Raw genomic sequence first — 12128 nt, 5'->3', positions numbered from 1 at the left:
GATGCCCTCTTTCTCCTCTCTTATTTTTAATGGGCATTGAACCTTTTCTTGCCTCTATAAGAAATTGTGGGAAATTGAAAGGAATCAATATTAAGGATGTTATTGTTAAAACCCTTGCTTATGCTGATGATGTGTTATTATTTGTTAATTACCCTTTATCCTCGTTCCCTTCACTGATGGATATTATATCAAACTATTCTAGAGTTTCGGGACATACTTTAAATACCAATAAAACATAATTTTTCCCTTTAAATGTTTATTGCGCCCCCGATATGCTTCCTACGCGAGAAATTAAATGGCAAAAGAATAAACTAAAATATCTTGGAATTTTATTTTCAGCCTCCATAAAATCTACAATCAATTTAAATTGTGAATTTGTCCTAAAATATATTAAAAACAAAATGGCTCAATGGGCGTCAATACATCTTACTTGGTGGGGTAGAATGGACTCCATCAAAATGACTATTGCTCCCAAAATCTTTTACACCCTAGCTATGCTACCTACACAATTTCCACTAAAGTTCTATAAAGATGTTGATAAACTTTTGTCAAAGTTTTTATGGAACAATAAATCTCCTCGTATTTGTTATAAAAAGTTGAAAGTTCCTAAACGTAATGCTGGTTTTGGTATCCCTGATTTTTTTCTTTATAATAAAGCTTTTATTATACAACAAAGTGCGTTGTGGTTTACGCAATCATTTTTAAATAATCCTCCTGCATGGTTACGTATTAGGAAATCAACTGTTAGTCCTTTTCCACTTCCTTCCTTGATATCTATGTGTAATAATGCTAAATTCTTTCAAAAATCACTTATTATTAAATCTACTAAAATGTTATTTAATGATCTTCATTTAATTTTTCTCTCTCCCATAAATAATACTGAGGAAGTCTCATTATGGTATAGTAGTGTTATTAAATTGAACAGAAATATTAGTTTTTTTGTCTTCATGGATGAAAGCTGGTATTTTTTACCTCAAAGATGTTTACTCTGATAATAATTTTATTCCTTTTGACCAACTCCAAGCAAGATTTGGTTCACTCATATTAGACACTATTAAGTATCAATATTTATGTAATTCAATTTTAGATTCTTTTCCCAATGCTACCCCTTCTAATGTTACTGCTGACGTGTCAATTTATTTTCAGACAGTTTCCAGAGCATCTCATGGAGTTTCCATTTTATATAAAAAATTATCAGATAATTTAGGTGATAATATAGTCTTATAGCCCGCCGTAGCGGGCTATACCGGCTACTAAAGGCCCGCTGAATCGTTAAAGGCCCGAGCCAAAGGCGAGGAACTTTAACAAGACAGCGGGACTTTAATAGCCGGTATAGCCCTGCTACGAAGGGCTATAAGGCTATTAGAACATTCTGCCACTAGAGGGCAGAATATTCTAACAAATTAAACAAAGGGTTCTGGAAGCTCGAGGGGATATAAATCCCCTCGAGCTTCAAGAAGCCTTTGTAGAACATTGGAATGTTGCTCTGCGGGCCTTTACCGGCCCGTAGAAGCAGGGAGCACTCCATTGTCTGCAATGGAGCTCCCAACATTCCAATGTTCTAATTTAGAGATGATTTCAATTTTTGGGAACAATGAACTGTCACTTTCTTAACCTATTGACAAGTGGAAGGATATTTGGCTTGGTAGTATATCTGGATGGCTACCTGTCTCAATTTACCAAGCCAATTCTTATATATTATATAATTGTTTATGGACTCCAGCACGTTTACACAAGGCTAAACTTCTTCCCTCTGCAGATTTTTGGCATTGTAAATTACTTCCAGGTACACTTCAACATATGCTTTTCGATTGTCCTTTGGTATCTAAATTTTGGTCTGAAATTTGGGTTGTCATCAAAAAGATCTTTAATATTCATATAGATATTTCTTATCAATTAATAATATGTAAATCTGTGATTTTATCACAGAATCTCTGTGATTTGGAAAGTAAACTTTTTAATGTCCTTATCTCAGCTGCACTAAAATCTATTACTTATTGTTGGAAAGATGTTTCTTTACTATCTGTTCATCTTTGGTGGTCATGGGTTATTTTCACTAGAAGAGGTGCACAACTATCTATGAATGGGAATAATCATAACTCTCTTGCTTTTCAATCTTTTTGGATACCGGTTGATGTATATTTATCTTCCTAAAATTGTAGTTAGGACCTCAGTTCTTAATTGAATTTATTCAGTTTACTTCTATTATAATATATATGTAGCTCTGTATATGTTATATGCTATTCATGATCTATATGTCCCCTCCCTTCCCTGCCTTCCCCTTTCCCTCTATTTTTCTACTACATATATATTGTTGTAATACCTAATATAGTTTCAAAATGACTATTGTTATTTTATTCATTGTCACCTTGGTATTTTTTGCTTAACAATAATATTTTATGTATTGTCTTTATTATTTGTCTTTAATCAAAAATTTCAATAAACCATTTTGAACCTAGAAATGTAGTTTGTTTTTGGGGCCGATTGGATCATGCGCTCTCCATTCACTTGAAGACAGTGTTGACAATCTGCAAGATGTTAATACCCCTCCAGTAAAATCATGCTCATTGTTCCCCTGCCTAGCAAATCCGAGAGTAAGAACAAGGGGTCCCTGATAATAGTGTAGTACAGAATTACACATAGGAATTCCGCTCTGCTCTGATTGTGATCATAGCTTTCTTTGTGTTCTATTGATTGACTGCTGTGGTTATTTTATTGGTTGTTAAGTCATCGAAATAGTGGATACCTGTGCTATACAGCTTTAAAGTTAAGTAGTTTGCTGTGTTTCCTTAATTAAATTTCATTTCATATCAGCAAATCAACTACTTTACATTTAAGTATGTGAAATATTAATTTCATCCGTTTAATATGTTATCAGCTATTTTGCTGTAGATAGAGAGTATCGGATAGGCGTGGTTATGGATACTCTAGACCAATCAGAGCCCTTACCTGTAGTTGATTAGGAGCAATGTATGTGCTTTCCATGTTAAATATTTCTAGGTATTGTAAGAGTCCTTACAGGAGCCAGGACGTTATCTACCATTATGGGACACATGTTAAACCCAGCACTGTGGCTCGTAGTTGCAGGATAGCCGTGGTTTTCTGTGGTGGACCAGCAGTGTGGGGGAAGCAGTCACATGATTCTGCCTCATAGTGATGCTACAGTGAGGGGAGCCAGACCTGTACAATGACACCAGCACGCCTGAGCTAACTGGCCTTGTAAGGGAGCACTGCCACTGATAGTGGGGCTGAGGCACGCACTCCTGGGCAAGGGTTAGCTCAGTAGGGGCTCCTAAAGACAACGTTAAGAGGCATTTGTGTAATTGTGAGATTATTCTATATGTCCTTCGAAGGTATGTTGGTTGAGGCTTTGTGACATTTGGTGCATCTAGACTATTCTTTTCACTGTTGCTTGGATGACTGTATAAAAGCTGTGTTTACCTCCTACTGCATTTAAAGTTTGGTGATCTACCAGCAGCCTTATGGTTTATCACTCGTTCGAATGCGCTGTTGTTTCTTCCTTGCGATTTGCTGTTTCTTCTTAATTTCATGATTTGTCGATTATGATTTCATTTGGATCCTTTCTCTTTCGAATCTCAGTGTTTGTTTTTACTTTTTTTCTCCCGAAAATTTTTCTTTCATTTTAGCCAACTAGGAGAACAATCTCTAGTTGTGCCAGAGAACAGTACTACAAAATTATAATGCCTTCAATGACGAGGACCAAACAATCATTGCCAAAGGCAATAGCTCAAGCTTAACAGTTCTAACATGAAAACACAGGCAATCAAAAAGTTCTGCAGATTATTTGTGATATGTCTATGTGCTCTTTCTTAGCTTGCGCCATATGCACCCCATAATTTCCACACCAAGCTGCATGCCCCTAGTACCTCATGCTTAGGGAATACAAAACTCAGACATGAGTCCCTTTCTCACTGCACCATCAGGATTCAAGCAAGCCGGGCCGACGACGGCTGAAATGCCAGAAACCGGTCCCCGGTAGCTTGTCTCCTTTCTGGTGAAGAATTGGCTTGGTAGTTTAGTCTGCCCTGTTCCCATGATGCACTGGGCCAGGGACAAACTGATTTGCATATAGCCAGGTTCTGAACTGGGATGGTGCAGTGAGATAAATAACGGTGATGGATCAAGCCCTGATCTTTGGGCTGGGTAAGAGTGGTCTGCTTAATTCAGACACTCTGTTCATCACCACCCCCATTTCTGTAGGGAATACAAAACAGCACCACCACAAGCAAAGCAAAAAGTGGCAAAGAAACAGAAGGCATAGAAAGAAACAGGTTGCACAGAGACACAAAACAAGTAGTCTGCATGGACTTGTCTTGCTCTGTTAACTTGTGTTAGCATGTTAGAGTAAGATGAATTAGCTTAGCACATAGTTGTCTTTTAGATATGTACTGCAAGCAGCCCCATTCCCTCCAAAGCACATAAGCATGCTTTCAGCTGTGCATGCAGACCTTGGGTGAGGCCAGACCCTACTTCAGACTCCTTCCCACCAAAAAAAATGGTAAACATCCATAGGCCATGTGCAGGCATGCTGTATACAGGGACTGAACCAGGCTGAGACTATGAACTCAGCAAACATGCACATCCACCGGAGGTCAAAGGCAGTGAATAAAGAAGAAATGCATTGTAGCTTGTTTAGCGATCAAACCCTAAAATGCAATAACAGTTCAAAATACCTTCATAGTATTGTAGGTCTGAATGCATAACCGTAGATAGTGTACTAAGACATTGTGTACAATCAAAAATGCTCCTGCATTAGTAAAATTGCACATTTAGGGACTTATTTTAGAACCTCTTCTCTAGAGTGGCACCTTGCCTCAAAATCCCAAGATACAAGAAAAAAAAACAGCACATCCTTTTCTGTTCAAGCAGCCAAACTATGAAACTCTTTACCCCCAACGTAAGATCCACAGACAATCACCTTATCTTCAAAAAACTACTCAAGAATCGTCTCTTTCCCACATAAGCACCACACGCAAACAGAAATATGTAGCATATCACTCTGTATATAAGCATTTATTTGTACTATAGATATGTACCTTGTTAGACCTGGCATCATTGGCATGGGTTCCCCCTTTATTTTTTGCCTTGACCTCCTGTGTTTTTTCTGTATGTTGGTCTCTGTTTTGCTGATCTAGATGCTTTGGGCACTTTGTCACTGCTGTTTGGTGCCAAAGTGCCAGTGCTCCCTTCGTAAATTATTGTTATGGATTGGTGATTCCATGATTGGCATATTTGATTTACTAATCAGTCCCTAGTACGGTGCACTGTGTATGCACAGGGCTTGTAAACCGAATGCTGCTAGTGGGCTGCAGCAGTGATTGTGCCACCCACATAAGCAGCCTGTTAATGTAACTCAGACCATCAATTGCAGAACCTGTGTGCAGTCTGGTACTAACATGTCGACCTGGCAAGTGCACCTACTTGCCAGGCCCTAACCTTCCCTTTTCATACATGTTAGTCACCCCTAAGGTAAGCTCAAGGTACCTCTGTAGTCAGGGTGCAATGTATGGAAAAGGTAGGACATGCCCTGATGTGTGTGGGATGTCCTGAAAGTGGATTACTGCCAATTTAGTTTTTAACTATTAACTAGCTGTTCCCATAGAATAGAATGGGGAGTTTGCTTATAACATTTTATAAACATAACTACCCTTGGGGACAAGGCAGGAAAATAAAGTTTGATATACCTGAACTCAGAATGTTAAAATGTTTCTTTTAGTGAAGGTGATTTTTGCCTTCTTTGTTTTGAAAATACCACTTTTAGAAAATTGGTATTTTCTTTCTTAGCCATCCAGTGTACCTCTGATAGGTTTGCGTATTGCATGTCTTGCTTTGGAATGACAGGGGCTGGGGAGGAGCAGTGACTCCAGAGAGTCTGATGAGTCAGGGCTGGGCTGAATAGACCAGGGCTGCATTTAGAGTAGGGGGGAGGAGATTTCCTTTCACCTAAATGGGCCTTGTCTGCCTTCCAGAATGCTGTCTCCACCCCCTGCCAGGAAGCTGCACTAGAGAGGACAGAACTGGTTTTGACTGAGCACAGGGCTTCCCTGCCACCAGAGAACAAATGATAATGTATTATAAATATTGGGGCCCAGACCCCAGAACTTTTGATCACTGCTGAACTACGGAACCTGCCAGTAAGAACAACCAGGAAAGCTGGAGGAGGAGTACTGCCCCTGTTCTATGTGCTGTTGGGGTTGGCCTGCAGTGGTTTTTCTGTCTTGGGTAGGGAAAGGACTGGACTGTGCTCTCATCATCCTGCTGTTAGAGTTTTCTCCAAGGGCTTGAAGTAGAGCTTGCCTCCTGTTGGAAGTCTTAGGGATTGAAAAGACTTCAAAGATCACTTCTGGGAAGTCAAGAGGAACCTTTGCCAAGGAGAAGAGCCAGAGAAGCTGAGGAGGAATGCTGCCCCTGCGCTATTTGCTGTCTGGGGTTGGACTGCAGTGTCTATTTGCTGCCAAGGAAAGCAGAAAGGACTTTGATATTTGCTGTGTCCCCTGCTTGTCGTTTTGATTTATATTAAGATTAATTATTTTTCTAAACGGTTGTGGTGTCTATTTGTAGTGTTTTCACTGTATTACTATTGTGTTCACAAATGCCTTACACACTGCCTCTAAGATAAGTCTGTCTGCTTGTGCCAAGCTACCAAGGGGGTGAGCAGGCGTTATTTTAGAAGTTTATCCCCATTACCCTGACAAGAAAAAAGAAGGGTCCATACTTAGACAAAGGTGCCTACCTCTGCCAACTAGAGACCCCCATTTCTAACATACCTATATATGTGCATTGCTTTGTATAATCAAAGTCAAAAAGATTTATTGCATAATTAATTAAAATGATTACAATTTACACATGGTAAAATATTAATACGAAATTTGATACATTTTACTAAAATTGTTTCTCCTCCACAGTTAGAACATAGTGTAAAATGTTATCTAAAAACTTTCTTCCAGAGATACTCCCCCTATCTACGGTTCTCAGATTGATTTTGCAAGTTTGTGCGATCTTTTACAGTCCCTAGAGTTAAGGTGGTCAAATGTCCCGCCTCTTGACTCAAACTGTATAATCAAAGTCAAAAAGATTTATTGCATAATTAATTAAAATTATTACAATTTACATATGGTAAAATATTAATACGAAATTTGATACATTTTACTAAAATTGTTTCTCCTCCACAGTTAGAACATAGTGTAAAATGTTATTTAAAAACTTTCTTCCAGAGATACTCCCCCTATCTACGGTTCTCAGATTGATTTTGCAAGTTCGTGCGATCTTTTACAGTTCCTAGAGTTAAGGTGGTCAAATGTTCCGCCTCTTGACTCAAACGTTTTTTCACCTCTGCCAGAAATGTAGTTCCCCGGCACGCCATGATAATAGAACTCCGTCCCAACCAACATCTTACAGCTTGCCTGCAGGAACGGATCTTTAGCTCATTAAAGGTGGGTTTCAGAAGTCGTTGCCTCTGTGCCATCCGTGCCGGGCAATACAAAAGGGGGTGGTGATGGACGGAGCATCTGAATCAATCAAACACTCACACCCAGTCAAAAGATCTGGGTTTAATCCATATCAGTGCCGGGCAGACACACAGAAAATGGGCCAAAGATTCAGATTTATACCCACATAGTCGACATTGCTCAGTCTGGTGGGCTCTTTTCCAGGAAGGTTGTAGGTCCTTCGAGATGTGCATACCCATTCTATAGTCCACAAAAAAGCTTTTTTTAGATGCTTGTTAAAATTGGAAGTTAAGTAAGCATGTGGTTTTCCTGCTAGAAAGGAATTTATAATGGACCAGCCATGTCGCCATTTTATAAATGTACCTTTATCTTCTTGAAAAGATTTCTTTTTTGCTGCCATGTTGGCCGATCTACTTAAGCCTGCTTTGTCAATCCCGGCTTCCCAAGCTGCTTCCAACTCCAGCTCTTTCACACAGACTTTCAAGTACTTTCCCCAGGTGCACGGGGTTCCGGACTCCCCTTGGTTTTTTATTTCTTCCCAGCTTAGCCAGTCCATGGAATCTGGATCTGCAGATCTAAGTTTGTAGCACAGTTTTACGAAGCCGCTCATGCTCCTGTATTTCTGGTTTTGCAGACAAAATTCAAGCCTGACTTGCGAAGCTGAGGCACATTTTGGGAGATTAAAAACAGCTTTATAGATTTTGGTTTGTAGATCATTTATTGCGTCGGCTTCCTTGCCACACCAGGTGACCAGACCATAGGACAGGGTGGGCAAAATTTGGGCCGACGTGACTTTCAACAGGTGCTTGTAATTTGGACAGTCCATTTTTGCTTTTAGTAAGCGGTAAGCGAAAATTAGGGTTTGAGCTTTTGCACGTAATGCTGTTTTGTGCTCCGTTAGTTTGCCCCCTGGGATATTGTAATTCCGAGGTACTTATAAGACCCTTGTTCTTCCACCTTTGCCCCGTTCGCCATCCATGTATACCTGAGTTTTTTAGGGTCTACTAGGCGGACCACTTTTGTTTTTTCTTTGTTTAGGTCCAGACCTTCCTGTTTCAAGTATGCTGCTAATTTATTTAGTGCTCTTTGTAATCCTATTGGCATTTTACTCAGCAGTACTATATCATCTGCGTATTGCAGGCAAGGAATTAGATGATTAGACAATGATGGAGGGTGAACTTCATCCGACTCCAGCACGGTTGAGAGGTCTGAGAGGAAAAGATTAAAAAGAGTGGGAGCTAAAACACAGCCTTGTTTTAGGCCTTGGTGCGTTGGTATACTCCTTGTTGTATAGGCTTCGTTGCCCAATTTCACTCTTGCCCAGGTATTTTGATATAGAACTTTTATTGCCTTTAAAAGATTGGTCGGCGCACCCGAGGTCTTTAGGTTTCCCCATAATCGCTCTCTGTTAACCCGGTCGAATGCCGATTTGATGTCGACAAAGCAGGCATACAGCTGTGTTCCCTTTGCTACCGCTCTGTCCATTAATAATGAAAGGCAGGTCAAGTTGGTAATTTTCCCCATTTTTCGCCTGAAGCCTGTTTGGGACCAGGGGATTCTGTTTGTTTCTTCAATCCAATCTTGCAGGTTTAAAAGAATGCAAGAGGCGTAGAGCTTTGCCTCCACATCTATTCAAGATATAAGCCTGTAGTTTGTTGGTTTGCGGTGGTCACCATGTTTAAATATTGGGTGAATGACACTGCCCTTCCAGGATGCCGGGACCTGGTCTTCTTTATAAATATGGCTGAAAAGTGGCATTAGTGTTTCTGCCTAGAAGGCCGGGCCATGTTTGAAGATGGCGTTTGGCAGCCCATTCGGGCCAGCTGCCCCTTCTGCCTTTAGTCTTGATATTATTTTACACAGTTCCCCTCTGTTGGTTAATTCCGGAAATAAGAACGCTTCTTTTAAAACCTCCTCCGTCTCTAAGCCTTTGATATCTATGTTTTTTATTCCGATTGATTCTTCCTCATTTGTATTTATTGCCCTTAAATCATTTGTGAGGCCTGCAGCTGATGTGCAATATAGGGTTTGTACGTGCAGGGACCAAGAATCGGCTCCCACTCCTGCTTCCTGGTGAAGTTTTGATCCTTTATTTAGATCATTTATAATGCCCCAAAAGTCCCGACTGTTAGGGTGTTTTCCTGCACTTAGGAGTTTATACCACAACATTTCCTTGTAGGGGGACTTTGCAACACTCAGTGACTTTCTGTAAGAGCTTCTGGTTTCAATTAGGTTTCCCTTGTTTGTCTGTAACCCCATTTTTTTGGGGCGGGCTAGTGCTCGGACCTCTTTAGCTACCCTTCTTTTTTTTGTTCTTAATTCCATATTAAACCAAGGCTCCTTCTTGGAGATACACTTGCTCTGTTTCCCTGATGTTACTTGAAACTTGTGAAGCAAGTCCGAAATCAATTGCTCCCAATTTCTTACGAGGTCTTCATCTTTTTGGGACCCCAGTTCGAATATTCGAGCTTTTGCGGCGGGCTGAATTTTTCCAACTCTTCTCCTCACCATTTTAATTTCTTTAAGTTGAAGTTTGAAGCATGGTGTAAAAGACTGGGCATAACTGGAGCCAGGGTGGGCACGGTGTTCAAACTAGTTATTTGGGGGAAATGATCACTTTCTGGCGGTTGAGTGATTTGAAATACCTCAGTATCTGGGATTAGCTCATCACTTACTATTTTGTAATCAATTGTGGAGTTGACCCTTCCACTCAGGTGTGTAATTCTGCTGGCCTGTCCCCCCTTGTGTTTCCGTTCAAAATCGTCAGACCTAGTTCTTTTAAGTTAGTTGCTAGCCTTAGACTGCCACTGGACGATGGCACGTTTCCTTTTGCCCTCTTTTTGCCAATTAGATCGCAGTTGAAATCCCCTGAGATGATCATTGGACATCCTGAGTATGTTCTTTGCATCAATTTTATCAGTGAAGTTAAACTTGCATGTTTTTCTTGATGTAACTTCCTGTCTGGGTGGATATAAACATTGATAATTAAGATTTGCTACTGTTCGGGTCCAACTGTCAGGGTTTCAGAGATTTTAATCACTTGTACCCAATTATATCCCACGTCCAGTACTTCCGCTTCCCAGTTGTATTTTTGGGCTATGTAGGTTGATAAACCCCCCGCGGGTGCCCGAAGTTTGAGAGTCTTTCTGCCAAGATATGGTGGTCCTTAAATCCTGATATTACTGTGGGTGATAGTTTCCATTACTCCTGAATCAAGATTGCATCTTGTTGATAGAATAAGGCTTGTGTGTCATGGTCCAGCTCCATTTCTTGGAAGCCATGTACTTTGTATAATCATGCAGAATAATTATGTTTAAAAAAAAATACATTTTTAGGTACAACTCTAGAAACCAGAGTTCATCTGATGCATCTTTAATCTACATATACTTACTTCCTTAATGCATCAATATACCTTCCCTGTACTTCGATCTATATATGTATTTATTTTCTCCTAAAAAAGCATATTCAATGCACTAACCTATTTCTCACCCTATACTTCTAATAAAATCTTTAATCTACATATACTTATTTCCTTTATGCATCTATAAACTTTCCATGTACTTATGTATCTATATATTTATTTATTACTTTCTTCTAATTCAGCATATCCAATGCACTGCCCTATTTCTCACCCTATGCCTCTCTCAATATGTCTTCTACCTCAACTCTCTGACTTAACTCAAACCTCTTTCTACTGTTCTTTCCAATGCACTACCCTATTTCTCACCCTGTACCTCTATGAATATATCCTTTACATCCATTCTCCCATTCAGCACAAACTCCATACTACTACTAGTAAGGGTTTATCCCAAAATAACCCTTTCTAGATTCTTCTCTGCTCTACCCCTCCTTGCATCATCAGACACCTCTTTTATTATACCAATCCCCCAAAACAAGCCTTTCTACACTCTTTCCTCTGACTCTCCCACTCCACATCCCTATTTTACTCATCCCAAGCCTCCTCCTACTGCTATGACCTCCCAAAAAAGTCAAACTTCCTCACGCTTCTATCCCTCCACTATCCTTTTCAATCAAGATTACAGACTAACATGTCCACTTTTCAAATTTCATAATTCACTCTATTGATTCACCGCTAATCCTTTATTGGTTTCAGAGTAGCATGCTACTCACTGAAAAAGCACTTCAACACCTCATCAGGGGTAGCAAGCACTATATAAATGCAAACCTTTTTCCCTCTTCTATCCCTCCGCTATCCTTCTGAATCCAAATAACTGACTAACCTATCCACCACTTAAATTACTTTCATATTGCACTATACTAATTCAACACTCATACTTTATGGGTGCTGGAGTAGCATGCTACTCGCCGAAAAAGAGATTTGACCCATCGTCAAGGGTAGTAAGCACTATATAAATGAAATTACAATACAATACAATACAATTTATAAGCCCTTTGCGCTGCTGGCACGTTATGTTTTCCATATTACAATTGACGCACCAGAGGCACAAGGGGCTTGTAAATATGCCCATTAATTTTTCAGCAATTTCTCCTAAAGCAAAATGTATTTTCCTCTAGAAAAAATCCCTTGCAAGCAAAGCTTTCTATTTTGAAAGTTCTTCCTTTCTCACTAGTCCTAACCTGGAAGTGGACTGTCCCAAATTTTCCACAGAGACTAGGGTCATGGACACGTTTACCAAT

Source organism: Lissotriton vulgaris, chromosome 2_1 (genome assembly GCF_964263255.1).
Source record: "Lissotriton vulgaris chromosome 2_1, aLisVul1.2, whole genome shotgun sequence".
Lineage (NCBI taxonomy): Eukaryota > Metazoa > Chordata > Amphibia > Caudata > Salamandridae > Lissotriton > Lissotriton vulgaris.
The sequence above is the reverse complement of the archived record's forward strand: the minus strand, read 5'-3'. Positions refer to the sequence as shown.